Raw genomic sequence first — 23,418 nt, forward strand, 5'->3', positions numbered from 1 at the left:
ACTTGATATGAGGATATGTATATTGGTATCAGTTTCGTCTTAAATGTGGCACGGTTATCAGGTGTCTCGATAGGCGTGTTATAGGGCGCAGGTTGTTCCCATGACATCACCCCTATTTGTACGGAGGTAGTAGTACTAACGCCAGTTGACAACTTGGTGCTCCAGGAAAGACCATGGTGGAGGGTACATAGGACCATTCTCCATGACAGTGGGTACCATGATTTAGCCGAGGATGGGTGTACTGGACCAGGATATGTGTCTTTAGAAGTTTCGAGGTCCAATACAAAATTTCGTGGTTTTTGACTAATTGTATACTCATTGATTGTGTTTTAATACGTCATGAATTAGTATAGATGTTCAGGAGAGGTGTACATCAATGCCCTCTTCTCTGAAATTTCGGGAGGATGATGTGTATATACCCACCATTAAATTTTGAAAATTGGCATGACATGATGATATAAGACTATTGCTTGTATCTCGTAACCTATTTCGTTTCCGTTCAAGGGTATAAAATTATATATATATATATATATATATATATATATATATATATATATATATATATATATATATATATATATATATAAAGGACCTTTCGTAGTAAGATAGTGAAATCGGGCCTTGATCCAACTTGGGTTGTTATTGATCCAAATTTTTTCTTTTGACTTAAAACTACAGTACTTGAAACAAATTCGACCCCCTACCCCACCCATTACCGAATTATGTTATCATATATGCTCAAAACTGATATATATTTTAAAAAATTTTGGTGGGGATGGTCCCAATATTTTGAAAGTTTCACAGATTGTTGATATTATGTAGGTGTAAATGTGAACATTTCTTCAAAGATATAGGTGAGCATTTTCTTGTATTTTTGCTTGTTGAAAATGGCAAAAAAAAATAATAATAAAAAAAATAAAATAAAAAAATAAATAAAAAAATTTAAAAAATCGTAAAATATTTTGAGGGGACGTCATTGATTTTTTCTTCAAAATTTTGTAATACCTTTAGGTAGAATATATATTCTTTTTCGGGGCCTGTGGGAAACAAAACATAAACATATTTTTGGACAGTTTTTCGACGATTCTAGAGTTCTCAAAGTCAAACTTGAAACATTTGTTTGCCAGAGTTCACAATTTTACTTTATATTTCGTCCCTTCCGCTTCTATCGTTCTTCGGCTGCTTCGATCGTGTCCATTTCGGAACAAAACCTTAAAATATGTCTCCGTAGCAGTGCTTTCACTTCTTGCACAACAAAGTCACATACACACACACACCTTGCGTCATCTCCTCGCATCCGCCAGTGTTTGATTCACTGACCGCAGGCAGTCGCGCCCTCTGTTACCCGCATCGGGAAACGGCAACTCGATACCAATGAATACCGTTTTCCCACAACTCTTTTATCACGAATCGAAGTAACTAGCTTTAAGTTCCTTGTTATTTCAGATTGACCTTCAATTATTTGAATAGCTATTACATAACAAAACACGTTTTGTTTCAGATGTCCTTTGTGCAATATTTACAAATTTGCTTTCTTGTTTTGTTTATCCTTTGGTGATGTAAACTGTATTTCGTTGCTGCTTCGTTTCTTTGCATGTCTTTTGAAATTGCATAGAGATAATTCTCCTTCTTATGATAGAAAATTTCACATATCTTCTTGGAAATATGCAGGAAAAGAAAACATATTTAAAAAAAATATTCAATAAACAATTAAGAAATAAGAGGTGCGACACAAAATAACCGGACTGAAGTAACTCAGAGTACTTACATTATTGGTTCCTGTTGGTGGTGTCATGTTGAAGGTAGTTTCGCCTCTGCTTCAATACGACACACTTCTTCATTCACTGCTGCAGTTGTATGTAATATTCCTGGAAGTCATGTTCTGTACGGGTCTTCAGTATGTTTTACGGTTGTTATTCTAACCTCATTAACGGAGGTAAAATGTGTTCCTTTCAGTTGAAATTTGACTTTCGGGAACAAAAACTAATCTCAAGGTGCTAAATCAGGCAAGTATAGCTGGTGTTCTTACACTGCACTATGTTTTCGAGACAAACATTTTTTGATGTCTATCCTTTGTTCTATTTTCACGCTCGTCATTTTCCGCCAACACATTGACACACGTGTTCACTTTTTGTCGCGTATGCAAATGACTGGGTCAGGTGAGTCCAATTCACTATACTAGGTAGCGGAAGTATGGTAGTTTATCCTTGCCAAAACAATATACATAATGTTAATTATTTTTAGTAATATAGCTATAATCCGTCTTTGTGTGTGTGTGTTGCACCTCGTAAACAAGTTATAAACGCACAGCGAAATTTACTAAGAGAGAGGGAATTTTATGCTTTATTAGAAATACAATGTAAATTTCTCATAATGTGTCAGCATACATATGACACAGTCAAAATTATAAGTATTAAGCATTTTACATGTAAACAAACGACTAAATAGAAATAAGCTGCAAAATATGGGCAGCGATTAGGTATTTTGTGTTAGTGATCTCCTTATATACAGTACGTCTACGAAGATATTAACTTATCTTCGTAGAATAGTTGGTTAGTGTGTGTTCCCTAGCTATTTTACTTTTCCACAGCCATCACTTCAAATCCCATTCAATACAATATGTTTTTTTTAAGAAAAGCTTGGTTATATCAATTGATTAAACAACAATGCTTTGTTTTAATAACGTTTCTTAGTATTATTCTCTTCATTCTAGTTTATTTGAATATTTCCAAATAATTCAGAATTATTTATTTAAAAATGTTAAAATTGTCAAGAATGTTATAAAAAGAGGAAACTTCATTTCTAATCATTGTCATAACCGGAATGGAAAACTTATAAATATTTGAGATGTTAATTAATATATGACTAAATTGTTGACTAGACATATGGCATATGAATAACACATTACTTCAATGCACGGTATCCAGAAAGGTACAACATTGTACATACCACAGTGTCACGTATTTTGCAGAAATTTCAAGTTTCGTCATCTTTCTTCAAGCCGTTTCAAAAATAAAACCGTGGTGCTGTAGTTTTGCCTCACCCTGTAGATTCGAAGAAGAAATCCGTGACCACATCATTGCACCTAGAATTCTAGTTCGTTACAAAACAAAATAGCTACATTATTCCCCAAATAAATCAATGAATGAAGGAAATCAAGATGGCATAAGTAGTCTCTACCAAAGGTGATCGAACTCATGACTACAGCACATCTCAATTTGAAACTCAGATACGCACACACACACACACACACATATACACACACGAACTCAACCTCACGAAACGAGCGTATGTCAAATAATGTGTGAGGTCGAGTGAGCACTATGCCAGACGTGAAAAGAGCATAATGTCGAAATGATGAGAATGTGATGTCGAGTAGGTGTGAGCCTGATGTCAAAATGATGATAGTGTGATGTTGAAATAATGTCAACGTAATCTCGAAATGTCGATTGCGTGATGTTGAATGAGCGTGATGTCGAAATGTCGAGAGCGTAATGCAAAAACGATACCATAATGCCGAAATGCCAAGAGCGTACTGTTCAAAATTATAGCATGATGTCGAAATGATGTGAGCGTGAAGTCGAAATGCCGAGAGCGTAGTGCCAAAATGATAGCGTGATGTCAAAATGCCGAGAGCATGAGGTCAAAATGATAGCGTGATGTCGAAATAATATGATCGTGAAGTAGAAATGCCGAGAAACGTAATGTCGAAATGATGTAAGCGTGATGTCGAAATGTCGAGAGCGTAATGCCAAAATGATGTGAACGTGATGTCGAAAATGCCGAGAGCGTAATGTTGAAATGATGTGAGCTTGGTTTCGAAATAATATGAACGTGACCTTGAATGAGTGTATTGTCTAAATAATGTGAATGTGAGGTCGAGAAGCGTGATGTCGAAATAATTTGAGCCTGTAGATAAGAGTGATGTTGGATCGATGATATAAGTGTGAGGTTTATTGAAGCTAGTTCAAAGTGGGTACCTTTGTTCAATAAAAGTAAGCATCCGTACAGAAGTTTTAGTCTGTTTCAGTGAACACTTTAATTCAAACATTTAAAAGAATAAACATTTTTCTTGTTTCTACTACAATTAATTCTCTCGTCTTTAAATATCTTCAAAGGATTTTCTTTTAGAAGTCAACAGTTCAATGGGGTTTTATTTTCTGCACCTACATCAACAAAACGAAACAAATATTTAAAGAAAGCGTTTTTGTCAATGTGACAATAACAGAGAAGTAAAAGGTCATGACATTTTAGTTTCTTTTGAATGTATTGTTAACAGTCTTGTGAACTTGTTGCAAATTAATGACTATTCAATTGAGTTTCTGCTTCAGTTACAATTCTTTGCTTGCAAAGTTTCTCTTACTTTGTAGACTGTGAGGAAGTTTCGAGAGAAATGTTGAAATATGTTCAGAAGTAAACTTCGGTTAACGCCTTTTTTTTTTCCTCTCAGAATACGAAAATGAGAGGTTAGTGAAGCTTGAAGAAGAAATTACGGGCTTTGATGAAACGATTGCTTTCTGAACGCATGTTGACAATTTCTCTTCTTCTTGTTACGTAAATTTAGTTTTACTAACAGGGCTGTAAAGTTAAAGACGCTCCATCATGGAAAATCCAAAAAGAAACCATCTGAGAATGTTCCAAGAGCATTGCCAGAACGAACTTAAAAAGAATGGAGAAATGGAGTGGGAAGGATAACTGTGATTGTTCCTACATGCATCTTTTCTCCTGCATCTTTTTGTGTTTCTAGCAAAATATCATCTTTCTATGACTTACGGTTCCCGAGATATGGCTCCTTAAATCTCTCGAAACTGGAACTTTTTGTGCCAATATCTGGGGGACGGTGGCCAGTTGGCCAGTGGCCTCCAGTTACTATTTGTTACGTGTGATGATTTATCACACTATAATAAAAAAAATAATAATATGGTCATTGTTATCCTAGAAGGTTATGCTTTCAGTTCTTGAACCATAGGGTACTCGAGCGCCTCTAGTGGAAATTTCTGAACCACATACGTTCGAATGAGCTGCCGGTAGCCTGAGCAGCCATTCGAAACGATATGTCGAACTGGGCAAGGTTAATCTCTACTTGAATTGTGAATCTATAACGGTCTTCATGGAAATTGTATAGTTTGAAAAATTATAGTGTTCAAAGTCGAGAATATTGTGAAATTGATAATAGTTATTAAAATATCAACCAATTTATTTGTTTGAATTTTCGAAAATTTCTACTTTGGTGTGAATTTATATTTGGGTTATAAGAGGCGGATCGGAAAAACTCTTCCCGAAGGTAAACGATGGTTGATGGGTGAGTGTTATTTTTGATTATAAAATATTCTCTTTATAATGTTATATTTCCTACAGATCAAATATAGATTTCTTATTGGATTGATATAATTTAGGAGGTATTATATTTATTAGATTCATTATCGAAAGTTGTATTAAGGGGTAATTCTTGTTGTAAAGAATCACAGTACCATTCAACCTAGCTTTATAAAGCAAATTAAATTTTGATAAATATTCTAAATTTTCAATATAGCTTCAAATTTGTTATATTTTGTTGAAAATATTTCTGTATTGCATATTTATTTTTCCACAAATTTTGTTATAAAATTTATCAAGTTAGAAAATCAGTTATTTTCAATTATCTATATTACCTAGTTTTCACAATTTTAATTTGGAGGATAAAAGCTGTTTTTTGGAAGTATTTGAGCTAGTTCTAGTTAAAAAATTTTACTATAAATTTAGAATGAAACACGATAAGTATTTCACGGAAATATTCAAATGCTAACTTACAAATATGTCCATTATTCGATGAAATTACGAATCCCGTAAACCGAAAATTGTCCTGGTTTTTATAACCAGCAGCACAGGACGGAGCACTTAGAGGCACGTTACATATTTGATGCCAAAATGTTCCCCGTCCTCTTAGGTATTGATCAACACCAATATGATCTCCCTATGACTTACGGTTCCCGAGATATGGCTCCTTAAATCTCCCAAAATCTTCCATTGTTTTGGCCAATATTTCGGGAACCGTAAGATGACGCGAAAAAAATCCGTCACTTTCTCAGATAGTCTTTGATGTTCTATCGAATGGAGGGCTCAAATTTTAAAAAATCGCAAATAACAGACAGACGGACACCAACAGACATAGAGAATTCAGTAAGGAACTTTTTAAGTTCGTTGGGAAAGAAAATTGTTCTATAATTAATAGTTCTCAACTATAGTTCATTAGAGGAAATTGTGAGGCTGTCCTCCCTCTGTTTTGAGGTTTATTGACCATTTTATCACCTACATTTTTTCCTAAACCTTCTTTCCTGCCTTTCTGGCTAGGGTAAGTATCTTTAATGCACAAAGCTCTAGCTTCAAGTCAGAAGTTTCCTCTCCTTGCTGGTCTATAGCGGCAGTGCGTTCTAGTTTGGTACACGCGGTCTCGGGTTCAGTTCCGAGTGGGAGAGTATTAAAATTTGAACGGTGATTTGGATTTCACCTTAAACTGTAGATTCACGCCTCATGTAGCCTCAGTGCTGAAAGGGACGCTAAGGGTAAATACATGCCGAAGATGCCTCGCGGTATAGGTCGAGGTTTAGGTCGCAGTCGATGCCTTGATGATGGCACAAACCCATGGATTCACATGAGTAAGAGCATGCCGAAGATATACACTACATCGCGACCTAGAAGCCAACCGCGATGGTAAATTAGTGGTCGCTATGGTAAACAATCGAGTTTGTTTTTACATTGATGCTCAGTAGCAGCATCGTAGTGGCTTGTGTTCTTATTGGTTCTTTCAAGCGCTCCACGAATAAAATCTTCATTTGTTCAGAATCTCATTGCTGAAGATAGTGTGTGTCTACGCTCGAGAGGTTTTGCTGCACTATTAAATTTGATTATGAAAGGCACATTAATAGAACTAGTGAGGAATGTTCCAGCAATATGTGATAAAACAAACAACATCATAATAGACATGTTTGAAATAGAGAATGGAAGGAAATAGCAACTCAAATGGGAATGTCATGTAAGTTATTCATATTTATTTGAGAATTATACTGTACCTTATTTTATAATGAGGTACAGTATAATTCTCAAATAAATATAAATATAAGGCAGTGGCGGTTACGGGGAGGGGGCTTTCGGGATGAAGACCCCAAATGCCAGAATTTCTAAAGAAGAAAGAAGCTAGTGTTAGTCATATCTATGCTTAAACACTTCATGTCCCTCTCCCTAAGAGCAAGATTAATAATAATAAAAGACCTTTTCGAAGTTTGTTGCTGATATAAGGTAAGTAAATAGCTGTATATGGTTTAGCAACATTTGAATTTACAAAATCAACTTAGCAACAAAACACGCACGGAATAATTTCACATGTGTCGCATCAATGTTTCTCCTCAAACTGAGAACTTACAGCATTGATGTAACCTCTTTGCTATATGCGCCCTTCATTCATCGCGACATAGACATTGAGGTTGCGACCACGAGTTAAACCTCGACCGTGAGGCATCTTCGGCATGTCTTTACCCTAACTTCAACAAACAAACAACATATGATGCAATAGTTTGGGAGGCAAAGGCTTATGTTTTGCTTGGGGTACAAAACACTCTCCAATGTGCGTAGAATTTGAGATTTCTCAGTAGAATATTATTATACTATATCAAACTCCTACACCTGGAGCTCCAAATGACGCCCCTACTATGGGAGAACATCTACCTGACTTCAGTGGCTCACAACATAGCCATTCTCGCTAGTCTTGTTGCTAGCGCACGTGCCGTTGCTAGACGGTGTCCCGGGTTCAATTCCAGATGGGAGAGAGCCTTGAATGCATTCACCTTAAGCTATAGGTATACATCTTATATAGCATTGGTGCTGAACTAACTAACTCTATAGCCTATGGAATTCGAAGATTCAGTGTTACACAAAAGCTCTCTATTAACTCCTATTGTTACCCAACTGGATCTAGTTTCTACTTTGTATTTCTATTTCTGCAAGGTTCATCTTAATATTGTACTCCCATCTTCGCCTAGATCTTCCTAAGTTGTTTCCGATTGGATTTTCAGTTAAATTCACTACACGTATATGTTTAATATTAGTTTTATTCGATTTTGTGGCCTCAGATTAATATAAACGGTGTAATTTGAAATTTATCCATCCTGTTGACTTTTACAATTGGCACAACTGGTAGTTCTTTGTCAATTTAATATAGAGCTTATCAGACCCGCAATCAGAGAGGGGCTAGGGGGGGCCAGGCCCCCTAGAATTTTCGTGGCTCTTCTAGACCTCAATACAAAATGCTATTATTGATACAAAAAACACAATTTAGATATTTGTAAGAGAATTTTTAATGACTTGCCCCCCCCCCCTAACACATTCATGGCCTCCCCAAGCCTCGGTGGCTGGTTTCGGGCCTGGAGTTTATGTATCAAGTTGATCTCTCCATTACTTCTTAATGTAATTTTAAAACCAAAGGTTATTGTTACTTCAGAAATAATAAAATTTTTGAAAGAATTATATTTTAGAATTTCTTTCGTGTTAATTCTGAATCCGAAGCAACAATTAACAATTAAACACTTGAACTTCTCTCTTTGGTATTGTGAGCTATCATATTCAACTTTCATAATGTCATATTTTTTGTAATATTTTCCATTGTACAAGGTTTGCTTTTAATAGACTTCAGTGGCGTATTTAGGAGGGGTGCTTCCGGGCTTAAGCCGCCACCCCCCCGAAATCTTACTTACTATAGTAAAGTATATGAAATATCTTGCAGAATTTTCACATTTTCAGGCAAAGCCCCCCACCCCCCGAAAGTTAGCAAAGCCCTCCCCGAAACAAAATCGTAAATACGCCACGGATAGACTTACATCTGATTTAAACTACTCACTGAGAAAAAACAGTACGTTTATTGCAGGGATGCAAATAACCGCTCGCCCACTCGCCCGGGGCAAGTGGTTCATCGGTGCGGGCGAGTTATGAAACAGTAAAGACTATAAAAGTCACGATTGGGATGTGAGATGTGGGCTAGTAGTTTTTTTCTCGGACTAGTAAAATTTTGTTGCTTATTTGCATCCTTGATTTATTGTAAAAAAAAATATATATATTAACGTATAACAGTTTCGCCAATATCCACTTGGATTGAACACAAAGTGTTCATAGTATCATATAATAAGTAAATTATCACTTAATAGTACATAAAGTTTTTTTTTATTAACATGGAACAAAATAAACAATTAAAATCATATTTTTCAGTGCAAACACAGTGAAACCTGTCTATATTGGCCACCATCAGTTCCATTTAAATGTGTCCGACTTAGACAGGTGGCCAACTTACAGAAAATAAATGTGATTGGTGTATGTTTAGAATAGGATTCGTAGTATTACTCGATTGTAAAATTTTAATAAGCAATGGCAGGACAGGTACTTTTAAATAATGTATATAGAATAATCATAACTATATACAGCACTAGAAAAAAATACTACACTATGTTTAATAAATGTACCTTTCTCTTGCTGAAAACTAGTCTGGTATAGTGAATTATTCGGACTGAAAACACAATAACACAAACAACCATAAAATAGAAACATATGTACCCAGTTTATTGAAATTGATATTGTAGCACACTGAGCTACTCAGATTGGAAACAAGAAAAGCAAAATTATGAATTGAACAATTTATATGCAATTTATAAGACATTTTCTCGACAGTGACAAATATTTTCTGTAGATACCTTTTAAAAAATTGCGAATCGATGCCTTTCGAAATTTATTAACAACAAATTTATTGCTAGTGGTTCATTCTAGACTTATTTCTTTTATTCCTTTTGACACATATGCACATTCTAATTGTGTAGTTAACTACCTCTTGTTAATGAGCTACAAGTGTTGCCCTCGGAGCAAAAGATGTTTAAGGAACATCTTAAGGGAATTCATATCTAAAAACTTCCGCTACCTTTCGACAAACCGTCAGACGCCAATGGTTGACAATTGAGATGGTTACCTTTAACCTTGACAATTACTAAAGCTTCCCACTGATGAAAGAAATCGATATAGCTATTGTGCTGCCAAAATGTCTTGAGCCGTGGCAAAAATACGAACTAAAGCTCACACCCTCACACACCCACGCGTTGAGCCAATAAAGGTTCAGCTGTTGCTAAGCGAGAGAAAGCAATTGAATTTCCTTTAGCCGATAGCAGCGCTTACAATGGAGGGCTAGGGATCAAGTCAATGTGGTATATCTTTAATGGTTTTACCAAAACAGACAGGGTGAACAAATAAGTACAACCATTTCCTGAATTCTTGTATGTAATTTTTCTTATTCACATTTTCGTTCACCACCCCTTTATCAGGCTAGTGTCCTGGCCATTGAGCTCCAAGAACAAATCAGAGGAATCCATGCTTCTTTGTCTCCAGTCACAAATACAGAACATCTGCCTCTCATATGGGAATACGAAAGAATTTTTAAAAAATTACAAAACGGTATTTTGTATGGCCAGGATACGCAGGTAAATTTACTATTATCATCATCGGATAAACATTGCTTTAATGCGGCCAACTTCCAAGATAGACAAGTGGCCAACTTACAGAGCAATAAGTAACGAATGTCTTATGGAAAAATGCAGGTTCAAGACGAACCAGGCCAAGATGAGCAGGTGGCCAAATTAGAGAGATGGCCATGTTGACAGGCTTTACAGTATTTGGTACGCGGAAGGTGAGTAAATAGTCAAAGCATCATAAAGTAAAAATAACTTAAAAGCCAAGGTTCTGTAAACTGGAAAATAAACTTTCCCACAACAGGCTATAACATAATATAACATCTAGCTGATCTCGATATGTGCATCTGTGATCTAATCTATTGTTTGAATAATAATAATAATAATAATAATAATAATAATAATAATAATAATAATAATAATAATAATAATAATAATAATAATAATAATAATTATTATTATTATTATTATTATTATTATTATTATTATTATTATTATTATTATAAATATCTAGTAACGTTCTGGTGAATAAATACACGCATTTCCAAAACTAAACTCAAAAAAAAAAAATAACCTTTATATTTGTATACATAACAATAATATTTATTAAAAAAACTATAATTTGAACTTTCTAAAATTCAAAAATATAGTGCCAACTAGTTGTAACAAACAAGGACATTTACAAATATATATATATATATATATATATATATATATATATATATATATATATATATATATATATATATATATATATATATATATATATATATATATATTGTAAACAGGTTGGATGAACCAAACCATTCAAAATCAATCAATCATTCATTCGGCTTCCACCATTTCGGATTCACTTCGTTCCGTTCAGAGCTTCAACATGAAGTCTCAAACTTAAAAAAAAAAAAAAAAAAAGTAAGTAATGTATGGTATAGTATAACAAGTCAAAATTATCTATTACATGCTTTTGTAGTTATTGTATGCTTCTTTCTTTTAGTACCGTAATATATTTGTGCATTGGACTTATACATAATTATTTCTTTTATTCTGAATATTAATTAATTACATTATGCATTCTTCTTCTTATTTTCTTTATTCAATTTCTTTTATTCTACTATCTGTCACATCTAAATAAAATGTCATGAATAATTTGGGTAATAATCTCCATGTGACAGGCAATACACTATAACTATAATCCCACTATACTACCCGTTCCATTATTGTGGTATACTAATACATTTTACATATTACACGTACATAAATCAATTTTATATTTATTTTTTTGTATATGTTAATAGTGTCTGATAAAGCGAAATGGATAGTTGGCGAAATAAAACAATACATGTTAATATGGTTCTACAATAAATATATTGGTTTGCTCAGTAATTAGTTTAGATCAGATTTAAGTCATACAGTATTTTTGTCCTTAAGACTTATATTTCAAGCCAAATTAAATAAATGCTTCGTTTGAACTGCTACACTCATATAGCACTAAGTGTTACGAGTCATTTGTTGTCAGATGATAACTCTTAATCCCCTGAAATTTGATACAATATGAAACAATATGCTAGTTTGTTTATTTTGTTTAAACATACGGGGAACGGGGACTAATGCAGTAAATTAATTAAATGTTACAGATATATTGGATTGTATGTAACGTAATAACTTAATGCAGTTTGTATTATTTAATCATTACTCATTCAATTTGTATCTGAGTTTTTTTTTTTTTTATTTCAGCGTCGATATATAATACATAAATGATTTAAAATGTGATGAGGATTTTGAAAATTAGTGTAGCTTCACGCAGATAAATTTCGTTTCTGATGTCCCTAGTATATCACAAAGTGATAAGTCAGCGTTGCAAAGTATGTCTGTCAATGTGGATGTTGCTTCTGATACAACTACGGGAGTATAACATGATACCAACTGTCAAATCCTGTAATTCAGGCGAGAAATATGGTGGGAACGGTCTTATACTTCAAAAGTTAATCTTGCCTCATGGTCTGCATTGCTGCCAAATTTAATAGATTCAATCTTCGGTCGTGATTCAGAGCCCTGTTCATTAATTTTGTAGGTCTGATCGTTTATAACCTCGATGTTGTGAAGCTCACTTGTTTCAGCCATAAGCAGTGGCGGTTCTTGAGGGAAGTTACATTGGTTTAAAATTAAACTTTCATCACTTCTAACTAAGAAAATAAAACTCATGTAATTTACTAATTGTTCTATACAAAAATTAAAACATGAAACAAAAATTTTCTTCCCGTAGCCTAAGAACACATTGGGGAAATTCATGTTGCTGTGTATCTCACAATTCACCTTGCAGAGTACGTGCCAAATCATCGTACGTCTTCTCATTCTGGCAAGCAACGTTTTAAATCATCTCACTTCAGATTTGACGTTGTGGTTGATTTCATTTAATTCCGCTTAATTACGTGATTGGCGTGATTTGATTGGCTCAGTGGTAGAGCACTACCCTCTGGTGCATGGGGTTCCTCGTTCGATCTCCACTTTAGTCCAGTGGGCTTTGTGCTGGACAAACACCATGTGTATGGGTTTTGCCGGGATTCTCTCGTTTCGTCCCACTTTCATCATTCTACCATTTCTTCCATTTCCCATTATTACCATCTCCTTTAGCTTAGCCGGCATAAACGTGGGACGTAAAACAAAGCTTTCATTTCATTTCCTTTTTAACCTCCCAGTAAATCATTTTCATTGCAGATGTTTTAACTTCAAATGATCTCTCATCCTTTTCAATAGCTCGCCATATCTACGTCAGTCTTGAACCGCTTCAGGATTTTAATTAATTTTGGGTAGGCCTGCACCCCTACTTATATATATAATTATTTAACAAATAGCATCAAGCATTATTGTAAAAGTAATTTTCTACTGCCATTAATCAATCAATATATATATATATATATATATATATATATATATATATATATATATATATATATATATATATATATATATATATATATATATATTTGATTGATTAATGGCAGTAGAAAATTACTTTTACAATAATGCTTGATGCTATTTGTTAAATAATTATCTACTAATAAATAATATAAATAGTGGAAAATATATTTACTCTTTATTGTATCTTTTAGCGTTTATATATTTTTTTTAAATTTTTCCCACCCACTGAAACCACCACTGAACCGCCTCCAGATAAAAGCTTAAAACGTTTTTGATACACTTAACTACTTCAATGTCTTGTGGTGTATAATACTCTTTTATGTTGTCTCTCATGCCAAATTGGTTGTTTACACATTTGTAATTATCAGAACATACTTTCAAATTTTTCACTTATTCATTGTTCATAACTTGCTGATGGTATCTACTATATACATTTATCACAGTTCAATATTTTACAGCGTTTATTAGTATATGTTCATGCACTTTGTTCTATGTAGGACTTTTGGATGTGCTTGTTTAATTTTTCACGTATGGTTTTGTTCATGTCATATTGCACATCTAATTCTATTTACGTTTACATTTGTTTCCAGCATATCACTTCCCGAGAGAGAGAGACAGAGAGGTCGTAACCTTCTAGTGGCTGTTATATACTGTGCTATGGAATAAATAAACAAATATTTTGCCACAAAAAATGTTCTAAAAGTAAGTCCATTCCTTGATTATATTAAAATCTTTATTTATTTAAAAAAAATAAAAAACGGCGTTGAAAAATCACAGAATAACTGGTAGCGTTACGATAATCAAATCTAGGAGGCTGAGGTGGGCAGGCCATGTAACCAGAATGGAAGAAAATAGGAACGCTTTCAAAGTTTTAACTGGAAGACCAATCTAAAAACGACCATTAGAAAGATCTAGGCAAAGATGGAAGGACAATATTAAGATGGATCACGCAGAAATAGGAATACAAAGTAGAAACTATATCCAGTTGGCTAAGGATAGAAATCAACGCAGAGCTTTTGCGAACGCGGTATTGAACCTCCGGGTTCCAAAGGCCATAGAATTACTTAATACCATGATTGTTTGCAGTGTGGTCATAACCAAAACAATACTGTTTTAATAGAAATTAAAGGTCAATCTGGAACATAAATGTATCAAATGGAGGACATTTTTTTTTAGACTATAAGTATGTTACTTGTAAAAGATTTCCATTTGATGACATCACAGCCACTGGAATTAGTTTCCTTGCTGCTAGAATGATATAATTACGACAATAATAAGCGAGTTGTTTAGAAACAAATATGGGGGTTATGTAAGACTGATAAATAGCAGATAAACTAAATTATATATATATATATATATATATATATATATATATATATATATATATATATATATATATATATATATATATATATATATATATATATATATATGTTAATTATATTCGTTATGCAATAGGTTTAAGACGGAAGATAATAACACAAAGGACAATTTGTTATACTAGTATGAAATTTCCACCGTAACAATTAAGAAACTCTAGATTATGTCCACATGCTAACAAAAAAAAAAAAAAAAAAAGGAAACCAGCATTCTGTTAAAGCGTGAGTTTTCCTCTTATGTTAGTCATGTCAGTAGTGAGAGTGATTTTCTCTCATGTTACTGCAAAACAAGTGAAATAAGAAGATAATTAAAAAAGATAATGAAAAATAAAAAAAAGTAAAAAGCGATTTAATTAGCACAAAAACATCTGTTGCACATCTGAGCTTCTCTACTTTAATGTACGCGGCAGTAAACACAGTTCTTTGGTCTGTAAGTTTTCATTCATATCAACTTGATGTTACATTCATGCTTGTAATATACATGTTAACTCTTAATTTCTCTATCTCTGAGATTTTGTAATAATCCTAGCTTTAATTAACACTTGGGTAGCTTTAATTGAGTTATGTAAATATTACTATATTACACAACACTTGAAACAAAAATATTTTCACTATGTGAGTACATTTTAATGTCTAGATACCATACAATATACAGGATAGTTTAAATAAAACTTTTTCTACTTCGCCAACTGGAGATTGAAAACCATTGGCAGTAGGTTCACAAAATCCAGTTCAAATAACGCACTTCAAATTGTGTTAACGGGAGATGAGATGTGACAGAACTCTTCCGATAAAAACACATATAATTTGCGAGACGAGACAGCTGTTTATAAGACACCATTTCGAGACGAGACAACTTTTAAACTTGCCTTATGGGCAAAATTATAGCCCCACATTTTGCGTCTGTAATGTAGTAACACGACTTACCACCATATGCCGACTTACCATATTTACCATTGATAATTACAAAGGGCAGTATATACAACAGTTTATGAGTATCAATATGGGCCTGCACAATAAGAGCACGGCTTAAGCGTATTAGAGAAGCTATATTGTCGAAAGAACAACAATACTGCGGCTGCACTAAAAACTAACTCTATGGCGTATGGAACCCGGAGGTTTAATGTCGCGATCACAAAATCTCTCCAATGACTTCTATCCTTAGCCAAATGGATCTAGTTTCTACTTTGTATTCCTATTTGTGCGAGATCCATCTTAATATTGTCCTCCCATCTGAGCCTAGGTCTTCTTAATGATTGTCTTCTGATTGGTCTTCCAGTTAAGACTTTGAAAGCATTCCTACTTTTTTCCATTCTGGCTACTAGACTTGCCCACCTACCCTTCTGGATTTGATGACCCTAACAATGTTCGGTAAATCATATAAATTTGTAGTTCCTCGTTATGAAGTTTCCATAATTCCCATTCTCGTTCCTCTTGAGTCCGAATATTCGTGTCAGGATCTTGTTCTCAAATACTTTCAGTCTATGTTCTTTCCTCAGAGTAAGCGACCATGTTTCACAACCATACAGAACAGGCATGATTATCGTTTTATATATTTTAAGCTTCCAATTTTTCGACACAATTCGCGAAACAAGAGATTTTGAACTGAATAATAACACGAATTTCCTGCTTCTAGTCTACATTTAATTTCTTCGTGAACATTGTTTTCATCTGTTAATATTGATCCTAGATATTTGAAGGTATCCACTTTATCAAAAGTATTATTTGATATTTTAAGGCATCCATAATTTGCCGCATTACGATTCTGACGAACTTCCAAAAAGTAATTAGTTTTCTCTGCCTTTACTTATAAATCCATGTCCTTGCAAGCGTTAATAAGACCTCTGCACTTCTTTCTATTGTTCTACTACTATCCGCTATTAAATTTGCATGATCAGCAATCATCATAAGCTGGTAAATACCATTGAACTGTAGTAACTACCTTTGGTTATTCTTATAGCGTATTCTAGGACAAAGTTGAATAATAATGGCGATAACGAATTTCCCTGTTTCAGGCCATTTTCGACGTGAAAGCTCGTGGACAGAAATTTTCCTGCCCGGACTTTACTTTGGGATTCATTTAAACATATCTTAATTAATCTAATTAGCTTTTTCGGTATTCCAAATTTTGTAAGAAGGTTAATGTTTCTCTCCTAACCGAGTTATAAGCCTTTCTAAAAGTGCGGCTGCACTTCGAGGATATTCATGTACACTCATGTCCACAATGATTGTCGCATATCTATAACTGTCTTCTTGTAAGAATATAATTTGATAATGATTTTGCAGGGTACTTTTAATACTGATGCTATGTGTATAATCGGAAAATGTATATTTGTGGTAAATTTCATAGAAAAAGAATTATAAATACGAAAATGAGAAAGAGCAAAAGAAAATGTTGCTAAATGGACAAGATAGTTTTATCTTCGTTTTATTGTTCTTACTTACTGCTGTTTTGACATGAAATTTGCCACATACATGTCTTTGATGATTATACACATACTAACATTATAAGAAATACCGGGCGAATTCGTTATCAAATTATATTCCTACAACAACATATTTATAGACATGCAACAATAATTTTGGACATGAGTGTACATAATGACTACATATATATCTTTTTTAAAAACATTACATTGAAGAATCAAGATCAACGAGAAATGTATTGTTAGAAGATTATTTCCAAATGCTTGGCCTCCATGACCGCCTGAACTGGACCCTTGTAACTTTTTGCCGTTAGGCTATAATGAAAGACGACGTTTATCGGAGGAACGTTTATTTACATGTCAATCTGAAGAGGAGCTTAACGAGACGACGTTTATAGAAGAAACGTTCATTTATATGTCAATCTGAAGAGAAGCTTAACGAGACGACGTTTATAGGAGAAACGTTCATTTACATGTCAATCTGAAGAGGAGCTTAACGAGACGACGTTTATAGGAGAAACGTTCATTTATATGTCAATCTGAAGAGGAGCTTAACGAGACGACGTTTATAGGAGAAACGTTCATTTACATGTCAATCTGAAGAGGAGCTTAACGAGACGACGTTTATAGGAGAAACGTTCATTTATATGTCAATCTGAAGAGGAGCTTAACGAGACGACGTTTATAGGAGAAACGTTCATTTACATGTCAATCTGAAGAGGAGCTTAACGAGACGACGTTTATAGGAGAAACGTTCATTTACATGTCAATCTGAAGAGGAGCTTAACGAGACGACGTTTATAGGAGAAACGTTCATTTATATGTCAATCTGAAGAGGAGCTTAACGAGACGACGTTTATAGGAGAAAAGTACATTTACATGTCAATCTGAAGAGGAGCTTAACGAGATGACGTTTATAGGAGAAACGTTAATTTATGTGTCGATCAGACGAGAAGCTTAACAAGACGGCGTTTATCAGAGGAACGTTTATATACTTGTCGATCTGAAGAGAAGCTTAATCGAAGTGATATAAAACCTATCCATAGATATGCCTCATATAAGAATGCTGCAATCTTTTCTCCGCTTCTGAACTATCTTGGACATACATGCTCGAGAACATTTTGTAGCTTAACGGACGTCAGTATGGGTCTCTGAGAACAGAAAACAAACCACTACTTGCGACTATCAACCAAGTTTACTACTATAAGTGTTAAGAATAACTCCATAGGGCAGCAACTTTATTTTATAAGAGGAAAAGGGCTTTATTTAAACAAAAATTACTCAGGTCTTCAATTACCTGGTATAAACCATGAAAGTGTGACCAAACCAATATCCATATTACTAAGTATTAATTACCTGTAACCGCATAATTTTTTACTCGCCAATATTGCCTTTAACTATCACGTACAGCTTAGAGGTCTGCATGGAATCGGGCCGAGCCCGCGGGCATAAGCCTGACCCGCCCCTCGGGCCTAAGCCTGACCCGCCCCTCGGGCCTAGAAATCATATATCACTTCGGGCCCGGTCTGGGCTCGGGCAGTGAATTTTTAAAAATACAACCATATTTCACAGGCCTTTACGGGCCTAACTTTGTAAATATACTGTACAACGATATATATTCCGCCGTTCTTTCTGGTAAAGCACAACTGCAAAATTAAACCTGTAATTGCTGTAAATAAAAATACAATTTTGCGTTAATTAATAACTTTCTGTAATTCGGGCTTATTCATTTGATTATCACGCGAGCTCGGGCCGGGCTCAGACCTAAATGCCAAAACTTATTTTGGACTCGAATCGAGCCTCACATTGTAAATTCACAGGCCGGGCCTGTCTCGGGCTTAACATTCCCGCTCGTGCAGACCTCTAGCACAGCTTCAACATAATTCCTACTTTACACACTGACAATTAGGTAAAAAAGAATTTGTCTCAATATGTGCATTTTATTCTGATAAATCAACGAACATTAACATTAGTTCACTGGGATAGCCTATTCATTATTTCTCTTGCACATGTCCTTAGCAAAGTCCATTAGGATTTTTATATGCATCCGATCGATAGTTTTCTTTCTGACGTCCGATAACTAGCAAAAGTTAAATTACAACAACAAGCTGAAGGAAATTTACTAAACTACATCCCTACATCGTGGCCCTTCTTGGAAACTTGTTAACAACACTTATTTCTATTTACTGATCTTCCATATTTTATGCCAAGGAACGTAAAGAAGCTTCTACCATTTGATTCAATTTACACTTTTCTACGTGGCCTATATCTTTCACGACAGCAGAAGGAGTCTGTTTGAACAATGACGCCATTGTTTGGACTTTTGTTTCGTTTCGGTAGTGAAATGAAACACCCACGTTTCGTATCCCGTAACAATGCAGTCCAACAATCCTTCCTTACCTTCTTGATAATTTTGTAGAAAGTGGCGAGCACAGGCAAGGCGTTTCTCCTTGTGTTCTGCTGTCAACATACGCGGTACCTATCAAGCACAACAGTTGTGATACCCTAATTTTTTAGTAAAAGCTCTTTTCACTATACCGTAAGAACTCCCAGGAATCCGAGCAACAAGTTTAAGGACGGCGATCCTCCTGTTTTGAAGCACTTCGCGTTGGACCATCTCGACAATCGCCTCCGAAACTGACTGTCTTCTACAACATTCTTCATCGTGGACATAATTCCCACCTGCACTAAACTCCCTGTACCACTTTCGGACGTGTAGAATGGACATTCACTTGTAGCCATACACTTCGTCAACTGACGATGAATATCCACAGGTGGAGTCCCTTTGGCGTGCAAAAAGCGAATTACGGAATGAATCTCGCACTTGGCGGGAGCAACAATGTGCACCTTAATCTCAGACGGCTGCTGAGCTAAGATTGAGTGGCACAGCGAAGCGCGGCCGAGCGGAATCGAGAATGGAGAGAAAAGTCGCGGACAGCGGTATTGCCGGATTTTGCCTCGCACCTTTCCGTGCGGCTGGAGCTCTTAGGGAACATTAGCTCGTAAGTAAACTGTAAGTAAACTGTAAATCTATCAGTGTCCACCTATATCTGAAGACCTAAGCATAATATGTTTTTGTTATGAAATTACGTACATAACTATTTAAATTACCATTATGAATCCTTGACTAAAACATCCGATCCTTTTATATTGATTGACTTAAATTTTAACTTTTATTCTGGAAACGTCTGGTAACGGTTTTTTCCCCTGGTGTTTTCATTGAAGAAAAGCAGAACAAATTTAAATTAACAGGTGAAAAATACACTGAAGTTTGGAGTTCTTATTCTCTGTCTCCAGGGAACACGGTATGTAGATTCCACTTCCTAGCTGTCTAAACAATGTCCTGGTTCTAAAGTTTGCATAGCTTATAGGACAAATGCATGGAGAATTGGTATAACGTTTGCAGCAAAAACATGTTATTGACTTTCTGTTCTGTGTCAGCAAGAATGATTACTATTATGTACCTTCGTACCTATGGATGAGTTTGCTATACAGTTTTTTTCTTTCAAGTTTGAACTGAAAGCATTATCAAACAAGGAAATTCTTTTGATTTGTTACATGTCTGGTAATCTCTGGACGTTTCACTATGTACTCATCGTCATAGGTATTCTACCATTATTGGCTGGTAACTTGCCACCAAGAAGGAAACTTCCATGTACCACAGTCTGCAACAAATCTCTTCATCTTGACGTAGGAATTGTCTGTTTTAATTTCATCCACTTATTGTAGACTTCTTTGTCTACTTTCTCTTTCTCCTTTCACCGTACATTCTGACAAGTGTTTCATGTTATATGTTTTTTTTCTTGAAATGAAATGAAATAAAATCTTTGAGTTTTACGTCTCGCGGTTATGTCGGCTAGGCTAAAGGAGACGGTGATGATGAACTAATGAATAAAATGATGGAATGAAGAAAGTGGAAGGAAACGGGAGAACCCAGAGAAAACCCCCACACACATAATGTTTGTCCACCACAAAGTTCACTTGACGCAAGCTGGGATCGAACCAGGAACCCCAAGCACCAGAGGTGAACGCTCTACTACTGAGCCACCGCGGCCCCTTTATATATATATATATATATATATATATATATATATATATATATATATATATATTCTGAGGCGAGGAGGCAATGTATCAACCAATATTTCTTCCTTGTTTCAACTGTATCTAATATTGATCTCTTCTCACTTACTATTCCCAGCACTTTTTCATTGGTTTTGCGTTCGATCCAGGTCTTCACATCCACTTTTCGAAAGCCCTTGTTACCTGTGTATACTGTTAATCTTTTGCTCCATACAGTAAAGTACTGTATTCAAAATATATATTCAAAGACTCATCAAATACGAGGGGATGCTGAAAAGTTCCTGGATATGCCCAGAGAGAGTGGAGCTAGAGCGATTATATAACACAATTATTCAACATATCCCGCCCCCTTGAGACTGATGCATTGATAAGTGATGTTGCGTCTCTTCTAACCTTTGTAAATAAAATTATTTTTTCTTATGCCTGAAACCAGGTCTCCGCAACTTGTTAGACGTCAGGAATGTCCACAAACTGTTCTCAAACGTCAGGAGTGTCCTACAAAAAATGTTGGAAAAAGCTTCCTCTTCACTCCTATCCGCTTTAGAAGATCTTCGTTTCTCTCTCTCTCACTCTCTCTCTCTCTCTCCATTTTATGTTCTCCATCTTCATCAAACATCAGATTTCGAAGCTCTTTAAATATTTCTTCTCTAACTTATGTAATGTCCAAATCTTTGAACCATACAATCTAATACATTATTCCATATATAGCACTTGGCCACCTTCTTCCTTATTTAATATTAAATTGAGCATACTCTAAGAGCAAGTGAGATTCCTTTTACAATGTGAAACTTCAACAGACTTCCAAACTATGCGAATTAAATATGGAAATGGAAATAATAGATCTAGAACTTCTAGTTGTAATGGAGGAATAAGGTCAGAAATGGAACTAATTCTTTGTTTTGAAACCATATATATATATATATATATATATATATATATATATATATATATATATATATATATATATATATATATATATATATATATATATATATATATTTATTTATTTAAAAAATTGTTCCTTACTATTTCTTGTGAATACATGTAGAAGAAAAGAGAATTATTATAAATTACTAGCAGCGTTCACCCCGCTTCGCTGCGGTCACCCCGGAACGCAATAAACTTTGTTACTTAGATAATTTTTACTTTTTCGCTTTCAAGTGATATGATAAAAACCATAGAAGATTGCAGTAAATGTTAACATTATATCGCCTGTCATTTATGTTAACCCGCCCCGCTTCGCTGCGGTCACCCCGGAAGTTTTCGCTTTCAAGTGATATGATAAAAACCATAGTAGATTGCAGTAAATGTTAACATTATATCGCCTGTCATTTATGTTAACCCGCCGAGTTACACGGTCATGCGGGTTGCATATAAATACGTTTATTTTTACCTATGATGAACTAACAAAGGATTTGTACGTTATGGACACTTGAATGGTCAATTATCTCAAGACACTGGTAATTAAAAATTAAAGTGATATGATAAAAACCATCTAGGGTCCAAATCCTAATAACCCCCCAAAAATAAAAGAAATTGGTTCAGCCGTATTAGCGTGATGAGGTAACAAAGGATTTGTGCGTTCTCTTTTATATATATAGATTTAATTTAATTATATTTTGCATAAATTGTATTAAAATAAAATCAAGTTTTGGCTTTGAAGAATAATAAGAAAGAATGTAAACAGTAACATGTGGTAAGTGGTTGCACATGGATTTGTTATTGTTTTGATGTAACATTGTCCAGACGCAAGTCTGCAGTATGTGGTAAATAGAAAATTGAGAAAATGCAATGTAATCTTAAAATTAAGAAAGATGTGTTGTAGAATCAGTTTGTCAACAAAAGACACGATTTAGGATATGACATAATATTCAGATTTGCAGAAACAACTGTCTGGGAATTTCAGTCATGGTGTGACAATGGAGAAACGAGAGTTTTGCCAACAGCTGAGGTAACTGACGTTGGTCCAGACATGAGATGACAAATTCCATCGTCTGGAGAACCAGGATAAAAACCAAATCTTCGTTGGATTGTGATCAGATGTCGACGATAGGTTGATCAGATTTGGATGAGAAACCAGTAAGAGACATTCGAAAGTAGTTGGCGTTTAGACTTCTATAAGTTAAAGAGCCGAGC

Source organism: Thermobia domestica, chromosome 18 (assembly GCF_964235325.1).
Source record: "Thermobia domestica chromosome 18, izTheDome1.hap1.1, whole genome shotgun sequence".
NCBI lineage: Eukaryota > Metazoa > Arthropoda > Insecta > Zygentoma > Lepismatidae > Thermobia > Thermobia domestica.